The sequence below is a fragment of the Chelonia mydas genome, chromosome 18 (genome assembly GCF_015237465.2).
Source record: "Chelonia mydas isolate rCheMyd1 chromosome 18, rCheMyd1.pri.v2, whole genome shotgun sequence".
In the NCBI taxonomy this organism is placed as follows: Eukaryota; Metazoa; Chordata; order Testudines; family Cheloniidae; genus Chelonia; species Chelonia mydas.
The window spans coordinates 7,724,738-7,748,244 of record NC_051258.2 but is presented as its reverse complement, the minus strand read 5'-3'; the positions used below and the strand labels follow the sequence as shown (position 1 = coordinate 7,748,244).

General features: G+C 47.1%; 1 long non-coding RNA gene across 2 annotated transcripts; it reads right to left on the bottom strand.

Moving 5' to 3' along the window:
- Positions 1-3,549: 3,549 nt before the first annotated feature.
- Positions 3,550-21,452, bottom strand: LOC122463280. Of its 2 annotated transcripts, none has more exons than XR_006286475.1 (4): positions 21,417-21,452; positions 14,280-14,340; positions 8,599-8,736; positions 3,550-4,189 (listed from the first exon to the last, which is right to left on the bottom strand). It is a non-coding gene; the product is annotated as an uncharacterized LOC122463280 (long non-coding RNA). The 2 variants fall into 2 exon arrangements; XR_006286474.1 differs by lacking the exon at positions 21,417-21,452 and adding an exon at positions 20,147-20,234 and having other exon boundaries at positions 14,280-14,435.
- Positions 21,453-23,507: the final 2,055 nt, after the last annotated feature.

Here is a 23,507-nt window from a genome sequence, read left to right as displayed (position 1 = left end):
AGGCTCAAACTGAGCTATCATCCTTATCTGGCATTTGGGAAACAAGAAAGGGTTTTTTGTTGTTTTGTTTTGGTTCTGCTTATTCAAGGACCCAATTCTATCATCCTTATTTGAATCGATAGGACCCAAATCCTGCAAATGAATTCAGGCAGGCATACTCCTGGGCTGGGGTAGAACCCCAGAGAACGCACGGTTCCAGCCACATAGATTTGTTTGTTGGACTGGGGCCTTGCTTCGACAGCAGTCCCATTGATTTAAGTGGGGATACTGGTTTAGTAAAGTACCACTTGGTGTGAGTAAGGGTGGCAGAATGGGTTTTATACCAGAGACAGAGGGGTAGATTCTTAGCTGGTGTAAAATGCCCTAGAGCTATGACAATTTCCATCAAATGTGAATCTGCCCCTTAAGACTCTTTTCTTGACCGGAAAATTTGCACCAGTGTAAGGAACTGCTTTAAAAAAACCACACACCTGTGCAGAGCCCCTAATGTAGGGACACTCAAACTGGTTTAAACCATGTGGAATCTGGTTTAGTTAATTCACTAAACTGTTATGTTAAAGCATGATTTAAACCAATTTGAGTGCGTTTACCGGAGGGGTTTGCTCTGGTATAATGAATCCAATTAGTTTACACTGGTGCAAGAAATCCATGCGCAGACCAGCGCAGTGAGACCTATTCTGATCATAGTTGTGTTGGTGTAAATCAGGAGTAACTCCATTGAAGTGGTGTAAGTGAGAGGAATATCGGGTCCAGGGAAATTAAGCACAAACTCCACTGACTTTAATGGGCTGTGGATCATGCTCTGATATAACAAAACGCTGTATCAAAAACTGCAGCCAAAGAAACTTTTGCAGTCAAGATAACAGAGGAAGCAAGCAAACCAGCTGGAGTTGGAGGAGCTCTTGGGTATGTATTTTTGCAGGGACTGTTCTCTGGGAGCTCTCTTTAATTTGGTGCTGACTTCTGAACAAAGAAATTCTCCTACTTGAGACCAGTTCAGGGCTCTGAGATGGAAGATAATCTAGTTACTAATGCACCATAAAGTTGAATAAATATCTGCTGACAAACCCAGAAAACAATGCAGAAGGGTATTTTTCAAGAGTCAATTTTCATTTCCTGAATTTTCATTAGAAAAGTAATGGATAGGTTATTCCTCTCCACTTTGTTATTTTTTCTCCTTAAATCAATTGTTTGTTTAATATCTGGTGTAGCCGGCAATAAATTGATGCAAACACATCATTGAAAGTGAATTATTTGTTTTCATTTGAAAAACTGAATTTTACAATCAAACCACTGGAGATGACAATTGAGGGCCTGCTTCCGGTCCCCTTGAAGTCCAGGAGAGTTTTGCCATTGACTTCATTGGGAGCAGGACTGGGCCCGTATACAATATTATCTATTAAGAGCTAACCTTGCAGATGGCTAGATTCTGACTTTAATGAGAGTTGAAGGGGAGTGGTGCTTCCCAGGACTGAGCCCCATCTGTTACAAACACAGAACCTGATTCTGATCTTCGTTTTACTGGCACAAATCCAGAGTATCTCCCATAGACTTTAATCGAATTACTCTGGCTGCATGTATGCCATTGTAACCGAGATCAGGGTTTGGTCCATGTTTTTTAAATCAGTTTTTTAACATTCACAAGGTATTTTATAGTCTCAGGGAAAGAATACCTACCTACCTTTGGAAGGTCTTACCCTCCTCCACAACCCCAACAATTAAAAAGAAACAAGTCATGATTTTTTCCTTCTTCAGTTAAAAAATATGTTCACTGATTAGATGTTGAAACAGCTACTCACGTTATTTCTAAAGCCTGTGGTTACATTTCTTTTATATGATGCCGTATCTATAAAGGAAGGGTCTTTTGCTTTTAACATTCAGGCTGTATTTGAATGTTTGGTATTGATAGGAGATAGAGAGCTGCATGGAAATTAGCCTTCACAACCCCCGGTATGGAAAGACAAGTTAGCAACTATGCTCAGCATATAAAGTGACCCATTCCCTTATCGTAATCCATAGAACCACTTCCCTAACATCACCTCCGCTATTCAAGGGAAAGGTAGAACTATCTCCCAGGCTGTAGCTCACTAGATAGCGGAGGAGCCATATACTTATCAGAGAGCGCAGCGGGCATAATGGGAACTGAAAATTGCTCTAAAAGTTACCAAGGAATTAACTTCTAAAGGGTGGAACTCCTCCGAGGTGGTGAACGAATAGCACTGACCAAGCGGTTGCCATACAGAATCAAATTCAAACCTGAGCTCGTTCCTGCGACAACTGCCCCTGGCTTTGTTCACAGGAAGTCAGTTAAGGCCCCCAAGTCAGCAAAGCACTTAAACACGGGCTTACTAGGGCTTCCAAGTTAAGCACACGCTTTGCTGAATCAGGGCTTGACAGCATATCTTTAATTAAAGAAGGAAATGGCAGATACAATGAATTGAAGAGCCATACAATAATCATATTGGATAGTGACACAGCCCCTCTTGGGGCCAGCCTGGCTGCTGAGTGCTTCCTGGTGTCAAATCCAAAGAAAGCTGGATGCATGAAGCACTTTGCATGAGGTGCTCCTCATCCTATAGGGTCTGCCCTTGCTCCTGAAGGATCCGAATGTCCCACAGCACTGGGGCCGCACCCCTGCAAGCTCATTCGTGCAAGCAGACCCCTTAGGCCTGTGTGAATGAACCTGCAGGAGCCGGGGCCTTGGCCTTGATCCTGCCTTCTGATGAATAATCCTCAAGTGAGCGAGGATTTAGACCTTGGATAGGAGTGGTGGGGAATGGTGCCCTCGGAGCCACTGAACTTCCCATTCATATGTCCTCTCTGTGTGTGGGTCTAGGGGGCAAAGTCTAACATAGGTGTTGGAACTAGGGGTGTTGCAGCACCCCCTGGCTTGAAGTGGTTTCCATTATATCCAGGGTTTACAGTTTGGTTCAATGGCTCCCAGAACCTCCACTATAAAAACAGTTCCAGCCCCCCTGCAGTCTAATCACCCAAACTGGAGTTGGACCAGACAATATGTTTAAAGTATTTTAATTTTAAGGGGAATTCTTATTTTTGGAATATTCTTAGGCACAAGCCCTTTATGGGATGATCTGCCAACCACCGTGACAATCAATAATCCCACATTTTGAATAGCATCCTTTGTTGATTTGGGTTATTTTAAAATCAAACTGATTGAGTTCTATAAATAATAAAAGAGGAACTCTGAAATGTTACATGTTTTCCACAACATGCTTAATAAAAGTCCTCTAAACTAGGTAAAAAGATATCATTTTGTAGCCAATCCACTGAGTGGAGGGCAAAATAAATAAATAAAAAAAATATAAGGGCAACTATAAGGATGAATGGAAGTGTTTAAAGGATACGGGCTGGGTCATCTGCTGGTTTAAATTGATGTAGCGCTGATTTACACGAACTGGGCTTCTGTCCCATTGATTTTAATGGAGCTACTTTGATTTGCACCAGCTGGGGACCTGGCACATTGACTTCAATGGGGTACAAAGATTTACAAGAGCAGAGGATTGGGCCCAGAATTTATACTTGGTTGTAAGTTACGGTGCATTTCGGACAGGAGTGGAATGATTAAGCTCAGATGTCTTTATTAGGTGATTTCCTTTCCAAGTTTCATGTCTCCTTGATGTTTAAAAGTCTCAGTTGTGAAACAAATGCAGCATTGTAGCCAGCGCTGAGATCTCTGCACCAGTCCACTGGTGCAAGAGCCAGGACCTGTGGATTCTTGCTGAGGCTTCTGTGAAAGGGGAGGCAGGACTGTTCCCTGCTCCTGTCTGACTCTGCTGAACCCCCTCAATTCAAACTTGAAGGGTGGAGCCGGGTGTGGGGGCAGTGCCAGGGAAGAGCCTTAGTTTGCTGTACTTGAACCTCCACCGGTTATGGTTCTTCGAGTGCGTCGAAGTTGGGCCCTGATTCAGCAAACCACTTAAGCATTTGCTTAATTTTAAGCATGAGCTTCAGTCTCCTTGAAGCCAATGGTGCTTCCGGTTAAGCATATACTTAAGTCCTTTGGTAAATCAGGGCCTTAACGTTGCAAGAAGCAAATGGGACCCAGAAGAGCAGCATGTAAGGGATAGCTTTCCATGAGCCAGAGATATTCTTCCTTGCAGCAACCTCTCCAGTCTCCACGTGCTTCTAGACCGGTGCAGACAACCGATTCCTCAGTTTCCTGGCAGTTCTGAAAAATTGAAAGAAAAAACAAAGGTGGGGGTCGATCCAAAAAGCCCAACATTTCCCCAGTTTTCCAGTGAAACAAAACATACATTTGTTTCGGGTCAGGCAATTGCTTTGTTCAACTCAAAAGGAAACGTTTCGATTACAAGTGTTTAACATTTTTGAAATTTTTTAAAAATAAAACTAAAAGGAAAATTTGAAACAAAGTGGTTTTGATGAAAACAATCGAAACATTTGCGTTTTAAAAGGTCAGAACCAAACCTCCATTTTTAAGGTTTATTTTGGTCCAAACCAATGCGGTGAAAGTGACACAAATTCAGGAAAAGTTTCAATGTTGCCAAATCTGTATTTTTTGCCAAAAACAGTTTCAGACAATGAAGTTCACCCAGCCCTATTAGCACCTCTCCTGGATCCCACCTGCCAAGCCCCTACCCCTGTAAAGGAGGATTAGTTTTGAAAGTCTAGGAGATTCAGCTCTACTCCTGACTCTTTGTGACCGTCGGTGAATTATCTGTAAAATGGGTATAACAGCACTCACTTCTCACGTCAGTCTAAGAGTCTGTGCAAGGCTTTGAAATTATTGAGCCATGAGCAACGTTAGGAGTCATCTCTCGGGCTGGGCTGCTGCTGCTGCAGTTTTGCATTGTGAGCAGTGTCCCAGCCGCCAAATAATCCACAGGGCCAAAAACAAAGGGCGCCCCAGATGTTCTGAAAATACTAATAACTGGCAGGCGATTGACACGGATGAGCCGGGCTTGTTCAGCACAATCAACGATGACCACGGAAAAGCAAAGATAAACAGCAGGAAATAAGATACAAGACTATGTAACACAACAATTGCAAATTATAACCAAAGATGTTGATACATAAGGGAGAGTTAACCTCTTTGGAACGGGGACTGCCTCTTATTAAGTCCCCTATTCTATGAAGAGTTCCTCATACTTTTGACTTTATGCATAGCAAGCAGTTCCAATGGAAGTAAAGTTAAGCGTGTGCATAAATTATTGGAGAACCAGGGTGTAGGTGTTTCTACAGCTCCCAACTCTATGGGACCCTGATCCAATAGTATTAGTAGTAGGCTTTGAGAAGATTTAGTTCACATTTGCTCAAATGAGTTTGTCTCATTGATTCTTTTATCCAAATTGCTTTGTTACGTCAATTTATTATGTACACAATGCATTTATGCTTATGTTCATCATTCAATAAGTGATGTTTGCTTGTACTGTTATACAGTAACTCTCTACAAACAATAAAACTTTATCAAGAAGGAAAATGTTTCTTCTTCCCAGAGATACATTTTGTAGTGAGAAGATAGTTTTACTCTACACTCATTAATTCTGCCCTCCCTGAGGGCCAGCCTTTGACCATCCTGCCTACAGAAATCTCTCTGAAATCTCTGGCTGCTTGAAGACCTTCAGGTGGCTTCTGATCATCTTGTTGAAGAAATGTATCTTCAATTAAATATGGCTGCGGTCCCAGGCCAGCAGAGCATTTCAACATGTGCTTAAGTCCACCCCTATTCAGCAAGGTTCTTAAGTAGGCATTAAAGATAAGCTGGTCAGAAAACTGATTCTGTCCTGCAAACGACTGACTTAAAAAAAAAAGAAAGAAGAAGTCCTGAGTTGGGACAAAAAGCCAAAATATGGAAATTATTCATTACATTTTTTTTATTTCAGGTCTACCAAAACAGTGTTTCAACTTTGACCCATTTTCATTTTAAAACATAAAATAAAGTAAATTTTTGAAACAAAGTAATTTCAAACCAAAAACAATCAAAACTTTTCATTCTGAAAATGTCAACACAGGACCTTTTGAAAACATTTTTTTAAATTGAGTTAAAATTGATACTTTTTTTGCAAAAAAAAAAAAAAAAAAAAAGGCTGGTTTTGACAAGACACCATTTTCCAATGGAAAACTGTTTTGATTAGAGTTTTCCGATAAGCTCTGGTTTACGCACATGCTTAAACACGTACGAGAAGACAATGGAACGTAAGCAAATGCCTAAAGTTAAGCATGTGCTTAAGTGCTTTGCTGAATAAGGATGGGCCACTGAATTGAGGCCTAAAGGAATCACTGTATTCTGGATGCCAGGTGCTTTGGAATTTTATAACGTCTAAGAGGTTTAGAACACCAGGAAAATGACCTCCCTTCCTCCTGCTCTGTTGGCAGCTGATGACCAGACGCTGATCTGCAGATTTTATTTTCTTATCCGAAGCTGTCCTGCCTTCCCCAGCGCACCATTAGAGACACTTTCAGTGCAGGCATCATCCACTCAGAAGCTCCCGCTGCTCTGTGAGCGGTCACCTCCACCTCTACACTTTGCTGCAGAACAATGCATGGGTCATTTACTACCCTGCAGTCGTGCTCCCCAGGCCCACTGGTTTAAAGTTGTGGAGGCCAGCGTGGTGGTGGTGGGGAAATCTTCATTCCAGGCTCTTCCCTGGCTCTCCCAGAAACGTTGACCTTTCTCTTTATCTGCACAAAACTTCCTTCCACAGCTGCCTGTTCTCTGAAATGAAACCGTTCACGTTGCAACAGCAGAAGGTTGCTGCCACCTAAAGGCCAAGGTTAGCAAGTAGAAAAGGAGGACTTGTGGCACCTTAGAGGCTAACCAATTTATTTGAGCATAAGCTTTCGTGAGCTACAGCTCACAGCAAGTGTTCTTCAGAGGAAGGACTAGCTAGTACTGCTCTGGGGACCGCTTTGAAAGGGCCGGTGTACGCACAGAAGTTGCGTCGGATCAGTTACACCGGTTGCACATCACACCTGTAGGTAGGGCGTGGCTATAGGGGGACACTCAGGAAGGTTAAGGCAACTCAACTAAAACCCACACCTCCTAGCTGACAGTTAGGCCAGCAAAACCTCCAGTGTAGTTACAGCTATGCCAATCCAAGAGTGCTTCTGGCAGCATATCTAGTGTCCTTTGGGGAGGTGGTGTTACTATACCAGCAAAAAAACCCTCCTTCTGTCACCATTTGCTGTGTCTACACTCGTACAGCTGTAGCGTCAAGCCTGTGCCGTGTAGATTAGCCCTTAATCGTCTTCCACTACAGCAAACTCAGGCCACTTTTGCTCCTGGATGAGAGCATCCCCATGGATGTTTAATGCACTTTAACTTTACACCTTTAGTTGATTTTGCCTTAACTTTCCTGAGTGTCCCCCCTGTAGACCTGGCCTCAGATCAGTACAACTTTGTGTGCAGACCAGGCAAAGAGAGAGAGAGAGCTCTCTTCCTGGCAGACCCTAGTTCCAACTGCTTGGCCGTCAAGGTAGTTCATTATATTGAAGGGTTCCATAGAGCACAGTCTGAGACCCACTGCAATAGAAGAGATGAAACAGGGACTAGAAATATTTTAAACGGTTACTTGTAGTTTGATTTGAGTCTTCTCTGTGCCAGAAACTTCCATCCCAGACCCAACTGCAGTTGTTCCTCCCAGTACTGATCCGGATTTCACACTCCATGGCAGAGCGGATGTTGTCTAGGCTTGGTTGCCACTGGGGTCTGTCAGTCTAAATTGTCTTCCATCAGATAACACTATGAACTGGAGTCTGGGTTTAGTTTTGCCCCTGGAAAATCTTTCAGCGTTTATTTCAGATTTACACCAGCAGAGCTGAGATCAGAGTCTGGCCTCATAGCTACAGTCTCCTAAAGTAAAATGATCCTAACACACTTCCAGAAGGTGTGCAGTTAGGTAGAGATTAGAGCTGTTAAATTTTTCACAAAAAATGTCATCCCTTTTTTGTATCAAATTTCAATTATTTTAACTTGAAAAGCGATGACGTTTTTTGTATATATATATAAAAAAAGACCAATTTTCCCACCAAAATTTGAATCAGTTTTGAGCAGGTTTCACTGAAATTTTGAGTTTCATTGACAGAGAACCAAGACTAATCTTTTCTCTCTTGCCCTCATGTGTGTCTGCACATCACCCAGCACAAAGCTGGAGCTATGGAATAGTACAAAGAGGAAGACCTGGAAGAAAGAGCCAGTCACAGTAACATATATTGCTTCTGGATTGGAAGTTAAAGTTGTATGCTGTGGCTTAGCTGGTCTATGCCTGCCAACCTTTGCTCACAATAGCCCCGCCAATGCTCTTACTGGCTTGCCTGTATATTTAAAAGCAAAGGTGTGCTGGGGACGAGTGCCAGTCACATAACCTGTCAACATTTGCCTTCCATGGTTCATGGAAGAGGGAATAGGTAAGAAGGGGTGTGTGTGTGTGTGTGTGTGTGTGTGTGTGTAGACTGGCTTTCAGATGGAATGAGGAAATTGGCAAGGAGGATCGTTAGCAAAGAGTTGTCCTGCTTGCCACATTTTCATTTCATCGCTGATCGTAGGAGAAGGCCAGCAGAGTGAACAAGAATAGGTTGGTATCGCTTTAAATAGTTTGTGGGCCCTCTAGTGGTACTCACTGTGTTTTATTTTTCAGGAGCTGCCAGCACCATTCAGGGCAGCAGTGTGTGAAGGCCTGGCACGATTTGTGTATATTCTGTAAACACGGTTCTTTGAGACCCAACTATGCCTGTGTGGTTTCTTCATATTGTTTTGTTCTGTGAAGAGCAAAAGACAACAACCAGCATTTCACATATACCTCAAGCCATTTTAAAGCTCCCGTAAAAAATATTCTCCAGTCAGTATATAACTTGTTCTGCTGAGAGTCATATGATACTGGCCATTATTCCAGCCTAAGAGTTATGATTGTCTTGTGGTGAGTGCAGCTCAAACCCTTTGGAGCTTGGGTTTGGTGTGTGGCTAGAGTCCATTGCTTCTCCAAATTATGTGGAATCCCTAAGTCTGCAAAATTAGATGGGGAATCATAAGATTTCCAGGACTCCTGCTTGTGTGGGATGGAAATACCAGGCAAAGAGCCTTTCTGCTTCCGGCCCAGAATGTAGAAGAGAAGAGGCAACCAGGAGAAAGAAAGGAAAAAAAAAAAAACACCAAACAAAACAGGAAAGGAAGTTAAGCATATTTTTCAAATTTCCTTAAAGGTTTGGTTTGAGTTTGTGTTGGATAGATCTGGAGGGCTCTTATTTTATTTAAATCTTCTTGTCCACCTCTAATTATAAACTAGTGGAACCATTTACTGTAATTAAAGCATGGTCCTGGGGATCCAGGAAGGCATCCACCACTCTGATCACCCTCCTTTGCACAACTCTTCCCCTCACCTGTGCCTGTCTTCTCTACTCAAGGGCCCAGCCGATGCCACTCAGTGAGGCTTTTTCTATTGATTTTGAAGGGTGTTGGATCTGGACTTTATGTTGTTGCTTTTCAGGTGAGAGACTGGGCCAGTTTTCAGAAGTGCCTAAGTGACTTAGGAGCCTGAGTCCCCTTGACTTTCATTGGGAGCCAGGGCTTGTCTACACAGGAACATTCAGGAAAGTTAATCTGTGTGTGAATTTAAAGTGGATTTGTTAAACTGTAAATAACCTTTCAACTGATCTACTTTGAAAGTTAATGCAGATTAACTTTCCTGAGTGTTCCCATGTAGACACACATTTAGGTTCCTAATCACCTAAGTACTTTCGAAAAGCTCACCCACTGACTCTGATTATCTGTTTGTATAGCACTTACCACAGTGCGACCCTGGCCCTGACTGGGGCCTTTAGGTGCTATGGTAGGACAAATGCTGTGTAATATAATGACAAAGGGCCTGACTGATCTCCTATTAGTTTGATTTCCAGATGTAACTCCATTGATTTCAGTGGAGCCACTACTGATTTACACCACTGTAAGCGACAGCACAGCCAGCCCCATGGACGATACTGTCAAACTGCTTTCTCTTTTCAGGGAGAAGCAGAAGAGGAGATAGTGGTGGGGGAACAGCCTTTATTGTAAAACAGTCACAAGCTGCAAAATCCTGACTGGAATATGGCTGTGTCCTGGGAACCCCCTGATGTTCAAGGGTGGTTGATCTGGGGTTTTGGCTCAGGACCAGTTCTCTTCTAAGTCCCTGATTCACCAAAGCACATACTTAAGGCCCATTGTTGTCATACGTTAAGCATGTGCTTAACTACTTTGCTGAACTGGACCCTAAATCCAGAAATGGGGATTGAATATTTTGTCATGAGGTTTCTTGATTTTATGTGGTGGGGGCAGGGGTAGATTTGTTCTACTAAACCAACCAGACTCCTCAGAAAAAAGAAGAGCAGGGGGTGGGCTCTGGCCTCCAGAATTCTGGCATCCCACCCATCCCAGACACCTCTTCGTGCGCACCCCATGAGCCGCCCTAGACCTGGCCACAGTGCCGGCGTCCTTTCTTCTTCTGTAGCACGTGCTAACTGCCAGGGCAGTCACGCTTTCCCCCGGGTTGTCTTGTAAATCAGGCGCTGATTGCACAGCGAGTTCTGAAGGAAACAGATGAGCCTCAAGCTTGGCTCACATGTTATGGGAAGTCACTCATTTCCTGCCCTGGGCTCTCTGGGGAGAGAGACTTCTCTTTGACAAGACTCTTAATTAGCCAGAAAGTTGGGTCATAACCACTGCTGTGTCTCCCCTTGTCATGGTTAGACTCTAGGGGGTGTGAAAAATTGAAACAGTACAATGAGCGTTTAGAGAAACTCAAGTTAATTTTAGAGAATGAAAGGAGGAATTTTTTCCCCCTGTTGATAATGATTTTCAAACCGTGAATACCCCCAGGAAAGGAAGAGAAAGGGTCTCTCTCTAAACAGCTTTAAAAACATATCCCTCCTAAGCACCTGTGGCTTAGGAGGTGGTGCCAGGCTGCATTAGATGCTTGTGGAATAAAGATTCCAGCCCAGCTAAAGTTCAGGGCTGTCTGTCATGCGTTTCCACACAGCTCAGAGTTTGCATGACTCTTCCTCCTGCCCCATGCGTGACAGGCACGCCTCACAAGCTCCAGAATTTGTGTTCGGTGGGCAGGAGAATCCAATGGAGGCAGAAAGAGACCACCTACCTCGGAAGCTGGGGTTCATCTGGCCTGGTGTGAAAAAACCACCCAGGCTGCAGAAAGGGATAAGGAATCTGCAGACATACTTGTTAACTGGGAAAGAGCTCGTCAGGTGCTTTACAGAGAGGACATGCTGCCAGAGCGCACTGCCAGGAACTGTAGCAAGGGGACTTTGAAGTAGCCAGGGCTCCAGTAGCTTCTGTGTGTGGCCAGAACATATTGACAAGCTCAAACAAGAAATGCATCTTGAAGGGCCTTAAAGACACCGGGCCTGATCCTCAGCTGGTATAAACTGGCATTGCTCCATTGAAGTTAAATGGCTTTATACCAGCAGAGGACTTGGCCAACTGACTGTTTAAATCCCATCCAAGCTGCCTGGGAGGTAGGTGTTACCCTTATTTTAGAGATAGAGGGCTTGATATGGGCCCCACTCAGACCTACTGGAGAAGGGGCAGCAGGGAGCCAGCTGTGGCTGTTAGATCCTTAGCCACTCAGCCTGGGCATATATTAAAGATGTGTAGCAGCTGCTTTAATATATACCAGTGGCAAGTGAGGCATACCCAGCCCATGCCAGGCCCCCAGGATGACTCTCACATTCCTCCCTCTCTCCTTACTCAGAGGCAACAGACCTGTTCCCACCAGCTTTCTGCTGGCAGAGAGTTCTGCTCAGGGGAAATTCTCTGCCAGCCACTTTAAGGCCTCGTTAAAGCCATTTACGAGATGCAAAGTGAGCACAGCAGACCAGAGAATCCAATCCAGAGAATCACTGAGATAGATGGGAGTGGACTAGTGTCTCAGAGGGCCTGGATCAACCCAACATTTGGTGACCCTTCCCCCCTTTCAACCCTACCACCAGGGCCCCCTGCAGACTCTGTGATCTTCCTTTTCAAACTTTGTTCAAAAACGATTTCTTGGAACTTCTCAGTATTTGCTACATGGTCAAAATGGGAGGAAGGTCGGGAGTTGCTTATAAAGACCCTGATCCTGCAAAGGGGATGTAGTAGGACCACTGCCTCCAGAGCACCCTAACTTGGCAAGGGGTGGCCAAGCAGGTAGCCCACCCTCCGTTCCCTCCTGGGTCTCTCAGTAACTTTCCATAGTCCTAGGTATTTAACCCAAGATTCCCTTTCTGGGGAATAATTCATTGAGTCTTTGCACAGTTTCCAGGGGCCCTCCAGGCCCAAACCCTTCCCTCTTGGCTAAGGGATCACATAGCCAACTTCCAAGGCTCATATGGGGCGGTGCTTCTCCCTGGTCCCTCTGAATTGCCCTCCACCAGTTCCACCCAGGTTGGCAACAAAGTCTTTCAGGAAAGTAAACTCAAACCAAAACCTTCATAACAACATTGGGAGCAGTCTTCCAGCCTTGGACACCAGATCACACCACCTCAGTCCCTTCTCCCCTGGGCTGTCTCCTGCAGGAGCCTTCCCGCTCTCAGCTCCTCGAGGCCAGCTCACTCCCTCATTCCAGGCCTCTCCCTTCTCTACCCCAGAGCCCTGATTGGGTCACAGGATCCTCCTCTCACTTGACCTGCTTCATTTTCCCCACCCGGGGAGGTGAGCTCACTGTGTCACAGGTGGGGCTCCCCTTAAAGGGCCTGTCTCCCTGTGACAGGGTCCCACATGACCTCTTAAACCCACATGGACTTTCCCCTTTGGCTTTTCTGGGCCCACACAAAGGTATAAGTGTTCACGCACCTGCACTGATACGCGCCGGCCTGGTGCTATAGTTCTGAGATTAGTTCAATGGCCACTGTTAATCAGTGCATGTAAGTTATATATGTCACCCCCACTACACTCATAGGTGTTATGCACATGGTATTGATATAACATACACATGTGTGTGCTCGCTAATCATGCTACATTGTACCATGCTTATTCTTGCTCTCTTATGCTACAACACATATCCCACGATGCCCTGGGAGAAATATAGCTCAGCACTAGACAGAGGCAAATACGGAAACGGTCAAAAGCTAGATGGATGAGTGTCATGAAACTAAGGCACAAGGCAATAATGTAAGATGCTATGTATTAGGGACTATATTCACACCCCGTGTCGTGAGGAATTTCCAACATTCAAACCAAAAGATGGGGAAGGCACGGGGAGGTACCAAAGAAAAAGCTGGCACAAGCTGGTGAGTTAAACTTAAACTTTAAGTGACTTGAACAGCGTTGTGTAACTTGTAAACAGCCATGCTGTGACGGCTAGTTTAAGGGGGCATTTGGGAAGCACATCTTCTGTGTAAGGCGATCTGAACGCACTCTGAGCATTCACTTCCTGGGAAGGACTAACTCTTTCTTTCTGGTACCACATTGCTTTGTCTTTAGACAACAAATTTGTCTGAGCTTAGTTATTTGATCTCTTGAACATTCTTAATACTGAACTGCAAGTATAGTCAATTAGTCGGCTATAGTTTTAGTCGATAACACCCTGGCCTTAGAGGCCATTGTGGGCAGCCCTGGCTGAGAAGGGAGAGTGGGTTAGTGGTTAGAACAAGGAATGGGCATCAGGACTCCTAGGTTATATTCCCAGCTTTGCCACTGATTTGCTGTGTCACATCCTTTGTTTGTGATCCGCCTATCACACAAAATGTGGGCGTGTTCTGGGGTGCAGCCTAAAAGCAGCTAAACTGATTGTCAAGTCACTGTGGTCCTCTGTTCCTCAGTTTCCCCAGCTGTGGGAGGGAGGTGACAATACTGACTTCCTTCTCGGGGTGGTTGGGAAGCTGACTTATTTAGTAAATTAATTCATGTCACGTAAAAGTGTTTTGAGATCTGTGGTGCCATGCAAGGGCTAAGATGTTCTGCAAAGACTACACGAGAGCTAAGGACTAAGGCCCAGACCCTGACCCTCAGAGGTATCTAGGTACCTAACTCCCATTGATTTCAAGGACAGCTAGGTGCCTAAATACCTTTGAGGATCCAGGCTGGTGGGCTTTGGAACCCAGGATGTATCCACGTACTCAAGTGCATGTCTCTATCTCTACATCTTCCTCCTCCAGTCACTACTCTGTGCCTCAGTCTATTGTCTCTCTGTGATGCTACACAAGTTCGTACCAGGCCTGCATCTTCCCCCCTTGCCTGCAGATTGCCTCTCCAGCTCTTCAGCTGTAGCTGCCACCTCCTGCCCCGCTGGATTTCAGTGAGACTGATTAATGGCTTTGCCATGTCCCTTGTGCCTTACCTGGACATTCCTGCCACATTCACGACAATCTCCTGGCGTCCTCTAGCTCCGCAGTGACCTCCTGTGGCAAAAAGTGGCCAAAGGAAAAGCAGCTCAGCTGTTAACTGGTGGGACTGACAGGAATCATCATCATAATCTGACACGCTTATGCAGCACCTGGCAGGAATGAGAAGAACTGACCCTCAGAGCGCTTTTTCAGATTGCAGGACGCAAGACATAGCGAGGACCATTTTGCCCACCACTGACAATAAGGGAAGAGGGACCCGTTTGGGTCAAATAAGGTTATTCCACTTAGGGGCGTAGCCAGGGGTGGACCTGGGTGGGACGCAGCCCCTCACTTAGCAGCCAGGTCCACCCAAATCTGAGCAGGGGTATAGTGCTCCCACAGTGGCAGAGAGAATCACTTGGGCACCTGTAATCCAGGAGGGAGCTTTGTGCCCGCACTTCAGAGAGCTAAGCTCCGGCAGCTCTGCCTTGCCATTTTCTGAGCCGCCCCATGCACGTGCCCAGCTCAGCAGGTGAAGCCCTGTGCCTGGGGGCACCAGGGCTAGGAAGAGGGTGTGGTATAGGGGGAGACGCTGAGCTAGCAGCTGCTCAGGGGCTGCCCGTTGGCCAGCGGCGCTCTCTGCACGGCTCATCCCCTGCGCGGCCGGAGGCAGCGGCAAGGCCAGTCTCTCTGCAGCGCTCCCAGGAGAGGATGTACTTTGCTGGGCAATTCAGTACAGAGTCCGGGTCAAGTTGCATGCACAGGCAAGCCCCTGTTCGTGCCCCTGCAGTGCAGCTGGGGCTGAGCCCACACAGGGGCCATATGGCCCGCAGGAGACGTGAGCCCCTAGCTGAAGGGCAGCAGCCCATACCCTGCAATGAGGCAACCCTCTCTTCCCCCGCTGCAGAGTCAGGGTGCAGCCGAGGGGATCAGAGCTCTCTGCCCCAGCCAGGCTGCACAGCCAGCCGGCGTGGCCACTGTATAACACAGGCTGGCATTGCCCGTCCACCCGAAAGTCGGGGTCCACCCGAATTTCCACTCCTAGCTATGCCACTGCTTCCACTTCTCTTCTTTATTTCCACAACTCCCTGGGCTCTTCTGAGTTAGTTTCTGCACCTGATCCAATCTGGAAATGCAGACTTGATCAACTCAGATAAGATTTGGCTAAACACCCAGAGTTCTGATTATAATCTAATCTAATCTATCTAATTGCTTATGCTTACGTCCCATTGAAGTCAATGGGACTGAAGCAGGTGCTTACAGTTAAGTGCTGTCTGGGATCAGGGCCTAGTTACTCCGAAATTTCACTGGTGCAAGTGAGATCAGAATCTGGGGCCCTTTTTTGCAGAACTCCACCTGTGATACCACCAGCTTGGTGCAAGGGGCAGCAACAAGTGTGATCATTTGTCTGAGCCTTGCCACGCAGCTCCAACGTGTTCCAGAGAGAAGGAGGTGAGGCACTTGTCCCGCAGGGTTTATTCGACTCCCGCAGCAGGAGCCCCAGACTGAACCAACGAGAGAAGCCTCTCCCTTGGGGTGGTGCAAGTGTCGGGAAAGGGGCAGAGGGCAGCGGGGAGAGGCAGGGAAAATGTGTCAAAGGGGGAAGCAGCGGTTGAGCAGACGTGTGAGAAAAGGCAGGCGGAGAAGCGCGTCTAATTGTATTTCTGAGAGCCTTCCCGACGGCATGACATCATCGGCCAGGCGCACTGACAAGTAAGTCCCTGGAGCCGGAGCCCCCACTCCCCTGCAGATTTATAAGGAAGCCAGGGCACTTCTGTCCGTGCTGAAACCGTAGCCCCGTCTGCCTTTACATGAAAGCGTGACCGGAGCGGTAAAAGGAAACGGCTCCAGAAGGTAGCTCTGGTTTTATGGAGGATGAAGCAGGGGGTTTACTTTACACAACTGTGGATCCGGGGGGAAGGAGCTGTGAAATGCCAGCTTGACATCTCGTGGGGATCGGGCCCAGCACCTGTTATCAGCTCTGCCTGTGGAATTAGCCATCAGGGGTGCGTGGAGGGGAGCGGGGAAGCCCGGCTGAGGAGCAGACGTGGCAGGGAAAAATTCCAGAGCGCTGCCACTCTGCCAGGCCCAACTCCCTCAGCGCAGACCTCTCACTCCATCACAGGGCCTGAGCCGGAGCGCACCCAGCTCCCACCACGGGCTTTGGCAGGAGCTGCGTTTGCCCAGCCCCTCCACGGGCTCGTCCCCTGGTTTGTGCTGATTTATAGGAACACTGCCTGGGCCGGCTCCTCTGCTGGCATAAATCAGCCGAGTTCTTTTGAAGTTAGCGGAGCTTCACTCGGTCACTACAGATGAGGATCTGCCCCAAATATTTCTGGGGACCCCTGGTTTATTTTGCTGTTGAGCCCACCCTTTTGGGAGGCAGCAGGGCCCAGGGCCCAGGATGGGAGCCAGCACACCAGGGTCGAACCCCTGGGTGTGATGTCTGATCTTGCTGGGTGCCCTTCTCTCCCATTGAGACATTCTCCTGCAAAGTGCTGGTCACCCCTGATGAGGTGCTGAGCACCTTCAACTCCCAGTAGAGTACCTGGGAGTATCTGGCCCTTAATGTGTGACCTCCGGCACATCTCATGGGGCCTGTCTACACTGCAACGGGGATGCTACAAATTTGGATCCTGCTTTATATTAAGGTTCCATTTATACATGGTTGACATAGACTATGCACACCTTCCAGCCAGAGAGCCCCCAGTATCAGGGGGCCATGAGATTTTTAATGTCTTTATTCTCACAACACTCCTGCAAGGCAGGGAAATACTATTAGCCCCATTTTGTAGATGGACAACTAAGGCACAGAGAAACTCAGCATCTTGCCCAAGATCACACAGGAAGCATGTGGCAGAGCAGGGACTTGAACCTGGCTCTTCCAAGTCACAGGCTATAGAATATCAGGGTTGGAAGGGACCTCAGGAGATCATCTAGTCCAACCCCCCTGCTCAGAGCAGGACCAATCCCCAATTTTTGCCCCAGATCCCTAAATGGCCCCCTCAAGGATTGAACTCACAACCCTGGGTTTAGAGCAGGCCAATGCTCAAACCACTGAGCTATCCCTGCACCCCTTGAATAACCCTTCTTGGGAGTAGTACCTGTTATACAGATGGTTATAAATACATCGGTAGAAGATGTTATGGATGGTTATAAAAAACCTATTGACCTGTTGGAATCTATCTATGGATTAATACTTTATTAAAGCATTTATGAATCATGTATTAACCCGCTATAAAATAGTTATGAATGGAATCACAGTATAAAGTGTGACCAACATTTGCATCATGTTACCCCGTGATCTCCTCCTTTTAAAATACAGACCTTAGCAGATGTATTTCCAGAACTTATGCCCTCGTTTCATTAAATTGCTTTAATAATGTGCAACAGGTTTGTTTGTTTAACAGCAATTAAAACAAGAAAGGGAAAGTGCATGCACCTGGTTCCAACTCCATTAAAATAATAAAGGTAGGAAAGTCCAGAAACCTGTTTTTTTGTTCAAAATTAATGCAACTATTTATTTAACATAATGTTTCAGGGGTAATACAAAATGGCTCTGGTACTTCCTCAAAATGTCAGGCTTTTGCCAAACAGCTGAAGTGCAATGAGTCAGGTACATTGAGGATGCTTTATTGCCTTTTTCAGTTATTAATCTAGATGTTGACACCTGGGCATGAAGCCATTAGCCTGTAGGAAATTCCAGCTCGTACAGCGTGCTGCGGTTCATTTTCTCAGCAACGTGGGCTTCCATGAGCACATCAGACCTATCCTCCACTCTATACACGGGCTTCCCAAAGAATAAAGAGGCAAGTTCAAGGTCTTATTAGACCTTCATGATGGTCAATGGCCTGGGTCCACGATATCTAAGAGATCATCTGAAGCTCGAGGAGGAGGACCCCGGTTGACAACTCCACTTCTCTGGCACAACGGAACTTTCCACCTTAAGGGTGAAGCTTGTCTGTGTGGGAGACAGAGCTTTCTTGGGGTCCAGACCAAAACTGTGGAGTGAATTCCCACAGGAACGAAGGGCCCTCCCAAACCGCACCATCTTCTGCTCCAAATGCAAGGTGCATTTCTTTGACCTTGCCTTCCCTGACATAAATGCAGAGCAGTATGAACTATAAAAATCCCCAACCAAAATCCTACTCCAATAAAACACTTTACTGCACACACAACTCTCCACCAGTGGGGAGGAGGAGAGAGAGAACAAACCATATGTGACATATTCGTCAAGTTGCTCAATGTGCTACTGGAAGGTACTCAGATACTACAGTGATGAGGGTTGTATAGGAATCCATATAGAATAGACTAGACTAGCTCAGCAGTAAAGATGAGCAGGAAATAGTTGTCTCATCTCATGAGAGCGTCTACGATTTTGAAAAAAACTTCTGTTCCAAACTGGGACAAAAATTGAAATCTCAAATTTTTGGGACCTGCTAATCTGAAAGAAGATTCAGATTGGGTCCATTTAAATGTTTAATCCTGATCATTTTAAAGTGTCTGGTTTTGATTTTGAGCTTTTAAAATGTTTTGTTACTTTATTTTTAGCGTATAAAGTAACTACAGTTTCAAAATGGAAAGTTCTTTTGAACTGAAGAATGATCCTTTTCATCCAGGAGATGTCCAAATGGCACCTTTTGACAATTTGGAGACTTTTTGTTTTTTTTCCCTTCAAAATGATTTTTTAAATCAGGAGATTCGTCAAAACTGACCCTTTCCTGTGAACAGGTCTGGTTTTGATGAACTGGCATTTTCCAACAAAAAATGTTTCACTGGCAAATTCCCAACCAGCTCTTCTCATCACTCGTCAATAAACGCCATTTGACCTAGCCCAGACCATATTCAGTTCCTATGGTTGAATAAATACCTTACTTAGGTTATAAGGTCTTTAAAGCAATGACTGTCTTTTTGTTCTGAGTTTGTGAAGCCCCTAACACGTTGGGGCTCTGGTCCATGACAAGGACTCCTAGGCGGTACCACTACTAATTAATAATGAATTATGTTCACACTGAGATCAGTGGAATATTTGCCATTAGCTGCAACTGGAGCAGGAGGGGGCCTTAAACTTTAATTTAGGTCCCAGTCCTGCCAACTGCTCTATTCAAGAGGACGCCTGACCCTACACAGGTTTCAGAGTAGCAGCCGTGTTAGTCTGTATTCGCAAAAAGAAAAGGAGTACTTGTGGCACCTTAGAGACTAACCAATTTATTCGATGAAGTGAGCTGTCGCTCACGAAAGCTTATGCTCAAATAAATTGGTTAGTCTCTAAGGTGCCAGAAGTACTCCTTTTCTTTTTGAGCCTACACAGAGTCTCATTGAAGTCATGGGGGCATGTGCCCTTGTGGACCAGCTGGGAGGATGGTGGCTATAATTTCTTAACTAGACCCTTTCATCCTATGAATCTGATAGTTCAAGCATCTGCTGTGATGAAAAAAACATTATTACCATTTACAACACAGTAGCACCTAGAGGTCCCAGCCAAGACCATGGCCCTATTGTGCTAGGCATGGGGCGCTGGAACAGGAGGGGCTGTGGCCCCATAACTTTTAAAAGTGGGAGGGCTAAGCCTTTACACTTTTTACTATTTGTAAGGGCAAGAGGGAGCAAGCAGAGACGGAGTCTTGGGGGGAAGAGGTGGTGTGGGGGCAGGGCTTGGGGGAAGGGGCGGTGCGGGGGCGGTGGCTCAGGGAGAAGGAGCGGCGCGGGGGCTGGGCCTTGGGGGAAGGGGCGGTGTGGGGGGCTGGGCCACGGTTCAGGTTCCGGTGTCCCCCATGTTTTTAGGAAGCTTCCACCGCTCCTGTGCTAGGCACTGTACAAACACATAGTGAGAGAAAAGCTAGAAGGGGAAACTGAGGCATAGACAAGGGAAATGACTTACCTAAGGTCACACAGCAGTTTAGTCCTGTTGGGATCCAGGAACTAAGCGCAGGACTCCTGCATTGTACTCCAGCGTTCTTTCCACCAGACCTCCCCACCACTCTAAAGAGCAGCTATTTTACATCTAGTTGAATTATCCCTTTTTAAAAAATCTTTACCCAGATTAACTTGGTCACCTACTCCTGTAGCCTACAGGCTTATAGCCTTTCATCTGCTACTTGCATTTGTGATTCCTATAGGACATTTGCAGGTAAGAACCTATGTAAGTATAAGTGAAAATAGGCACAGAGGTTTCAGGCATGCAATTATCACATACAGGGGAGGACGCAGGTACGTGGTGCTATATAGTCTGTATAGGACTGTGCACAGGCACATGGTGCCCCATGTGGGAACGTAGGTGCAAAAACGTTATGTACTGATAAGTTGCCAATCAGATGCTTGTAGAATAGCGTACATTGGCATGATGGGGTGTATAAACCCCACACTAGCAAACCAGTGCTTACTCTGTGCCAGGGCTTGCCAGGGCTGAGCCCCAGAAGCTCTAGGCTTGGCAGTCCATAGCCCCGGCACCTCTGGGCTTGCTGTGTCAGTTATGAAAGTAAAAAAAATGGCTTGAGCCCTGGCATTACAAATTCAGCACTGTGGGAAACAATGTGTTAATAGGAGCCTGTGGCCTAAGATCCCTGTGAGCTGCATGGTGACACAGCAGGCTATAAAGGGCCACGCAGCCACAGGGCCCCGAGAGGAGAGAGGTAGGGCATGGGTGGCAACTGGGGAGGGGAACAAGTTGGGGCACGCAAGGCTGCTGTGGGCCCCTCCCCTGGAGCTCTCTGCTGCCGGTGAGGAGAGGGCTAGGGGGAGTCCTCTGGCCCCAGCCCACGGCCAGCCTGCACCCCAAACTCTTCATCCCTGGCCCCAGCCCAGGGCCTGCACCCCCAGCCTCGGCCCCAGCCCAGAGCCCCCTCCTCCCCCTGAACCCCCCATCCCTGGCCCCACCCCAGAGCCTGCACCCCCAGTCGGAGCCCTCACCCTCCCACCCCAATCCCCTGCTGCAGCCTGGAGTCCCCTCCTGCACCCAAACCCCTCATCCCCGGCCCCACCCCAAGAGCCTTTCCCCCCAGCCAAAGCCTTCACCCCCCAATCCTCTGCCCCACGCCTGAGCCCCCTCCCCCACCCCAGAGCCTGCACCCCCAGCCAGAGCCTGCACCCCAACCCTCTGCCCCAGCCCTGAGCCCCCTCCCACACTCCAAACCCCTCGGCCCCACTCCTACCAGACATCATCTCCATATTGGTGCACAGAACAAAATTCATTCTGCACATGCACGTAAAAAAATAGAGGGAACACTGCTTGTGGCCCAATTAGCCCAGCGGCCGACACCTGGAGGGTGGGCTGGGTCCAATTTAGTATTAGTCCCAGCTGAGGGGGAGCTGGGTAGTTACAAGAGGCAGGAAAGCTGAAGAAAAGAAATGTGCTCTAGAGTCTCTGGTAGAGGAGTCTGTGGAGCTCAGGAAGACTCCTGCAGGGTCAGGGGCTGACCTATGAGGAGTAATTGGAAAACTTGCCTGCAGTAAGTCTGGGAAGCTCTCTACAGTGGGGCCTGAGAGGACAGATGGAAAGAGACTCAGACGCAGGCTGAGCCCAGGAAGACAGGAGATGGTGCAAGGCAGGAAGATGCACCTTGGCTGCTTGCGACAGGATCCCTGAAGTGGAACCCAGATAAAAGAGAGGATCTGGGTTCCCCTATGGGCCCACAACAAGGGCTACTGAAACCTCCCCGGAAATAAGTGGTAAGGACTCTCAGGCTAGGTGTCAGTACAATGGTTTCACTCTGGTCTTCAGCCTATCATGCTGTTGGGCACTTGGCTTATCCTGGAAGAGTGAGGACAAAATGTGACCTGGCTGGAGACTCAAGTCACAAGATGAAGTAGAGTCTAGAGACCACCAACAGACCTGAAGGGCCTCGTGGCTGGAGTAACGGAGAAGACCTTGTAAGGCTGTGCATGCTGACTGGTGAGTAACTTTGTCACAATGGGTATTTGGTGCAGGCTTTTTACATTCGGGGGAAGGGATAGCTCAGTGGTTTGATCATTGGCCTGCTTGACCCAGTGTTGTGAGCTCAATCCTGGAGGGGGCCATTTAGGGATCAGGGCAAAAATTGGGGATTGGCCCTGCTTTGAGCAAGGGGTTGGACTAGATGACCTCTTGAGGTCCCTTCCAATGCTGATATTCTATGATTCAGTATGAGCCCAGTGTCGCTCCCTTCAAAAGCACTGGCAAGCCTCCCCATTGCTGCCATAATGCAGGAGCAGAATGAGAGTGGTGTCATTCTAGGGATGGGTGGTGCAGCCGGATGGGAGAGGCCTGAGCTTTTAATCAAAATTTAAAAACCTTTCCTGTTACAGGCACTGTGCTGCCTTGTCCCACCCGGCGCTGGTCACTGGGATACAGCCAGGGTTACCACCTTTGAAATGCAAAAAACCTAGCACTCACCCCCCACAAGGCAAGCGTACTGCAGCTCCAGCCACCAGGCAAAACTGCAGCCCCCCTTCAACAGCTGCTTATAGTACCCAGAGAGAGAGAACACCTATTGATAACACCTTGCACGTCTCTTCCCCCTCGTGTGACTCCAGCCCTCTCTCACAACCCCTTGTGTTGGTGGGCAGGCAGCATCTGTGTTCCCACTTCTTTGCCTTAAGCAATAACAGACCCAAACTGTGGAACACAGATGCTGCAGCGTTATAGCTGGACACAGAAACTGCTCCTCAAGCCACCTGTTGCCCATAGGCTCCCTAGCATTCCTTCAGGGACGCTCTTCCCAGGTTAGCAGAGCACAGGGGCCGCTGCGTGCTTGGTTGTGGGGCTTTAACCTCTTCTGTGGGGTCAGTGCGCCTCCTTATACTCAGAGACCTAACCATAAAGCATGGCTTCCCTCCATGTCTCTGAGGGGCTTGGTGGGGTGTGTGTGGGGGAGGGTATGTTAACTGCTTTATGACCTAGCCGAAGGTTCTGAAATCCTAGCATTTATTATCCACCTATATACCACGGGGCAATGCTCGAGGCAGAGTACTGAAAGGAAACAAAAGTGTATTCCCTTGTAGGGTTCCAGGTTCCTGCCAGCTCAGCTTCTCTAGTCCGCACTAAAACTCTGTAATAAAGTTAATTGCTGATCTGCTTTAGTTACACAAATCATTGCTGTGAAGGTCTCTAAGCAGTGCTAGCAAACTCTGTGTTCTGCTGTCCCACCATGCGCTGGGCCCAGTGTAAAACTGAGGGTAGACTTATTCATACTAATTATTTCTACTGTGAATCATAAAACTACTTTAAGGTTGTGTGTGTGTGTACACCTGTAGTTCCCTCTGGG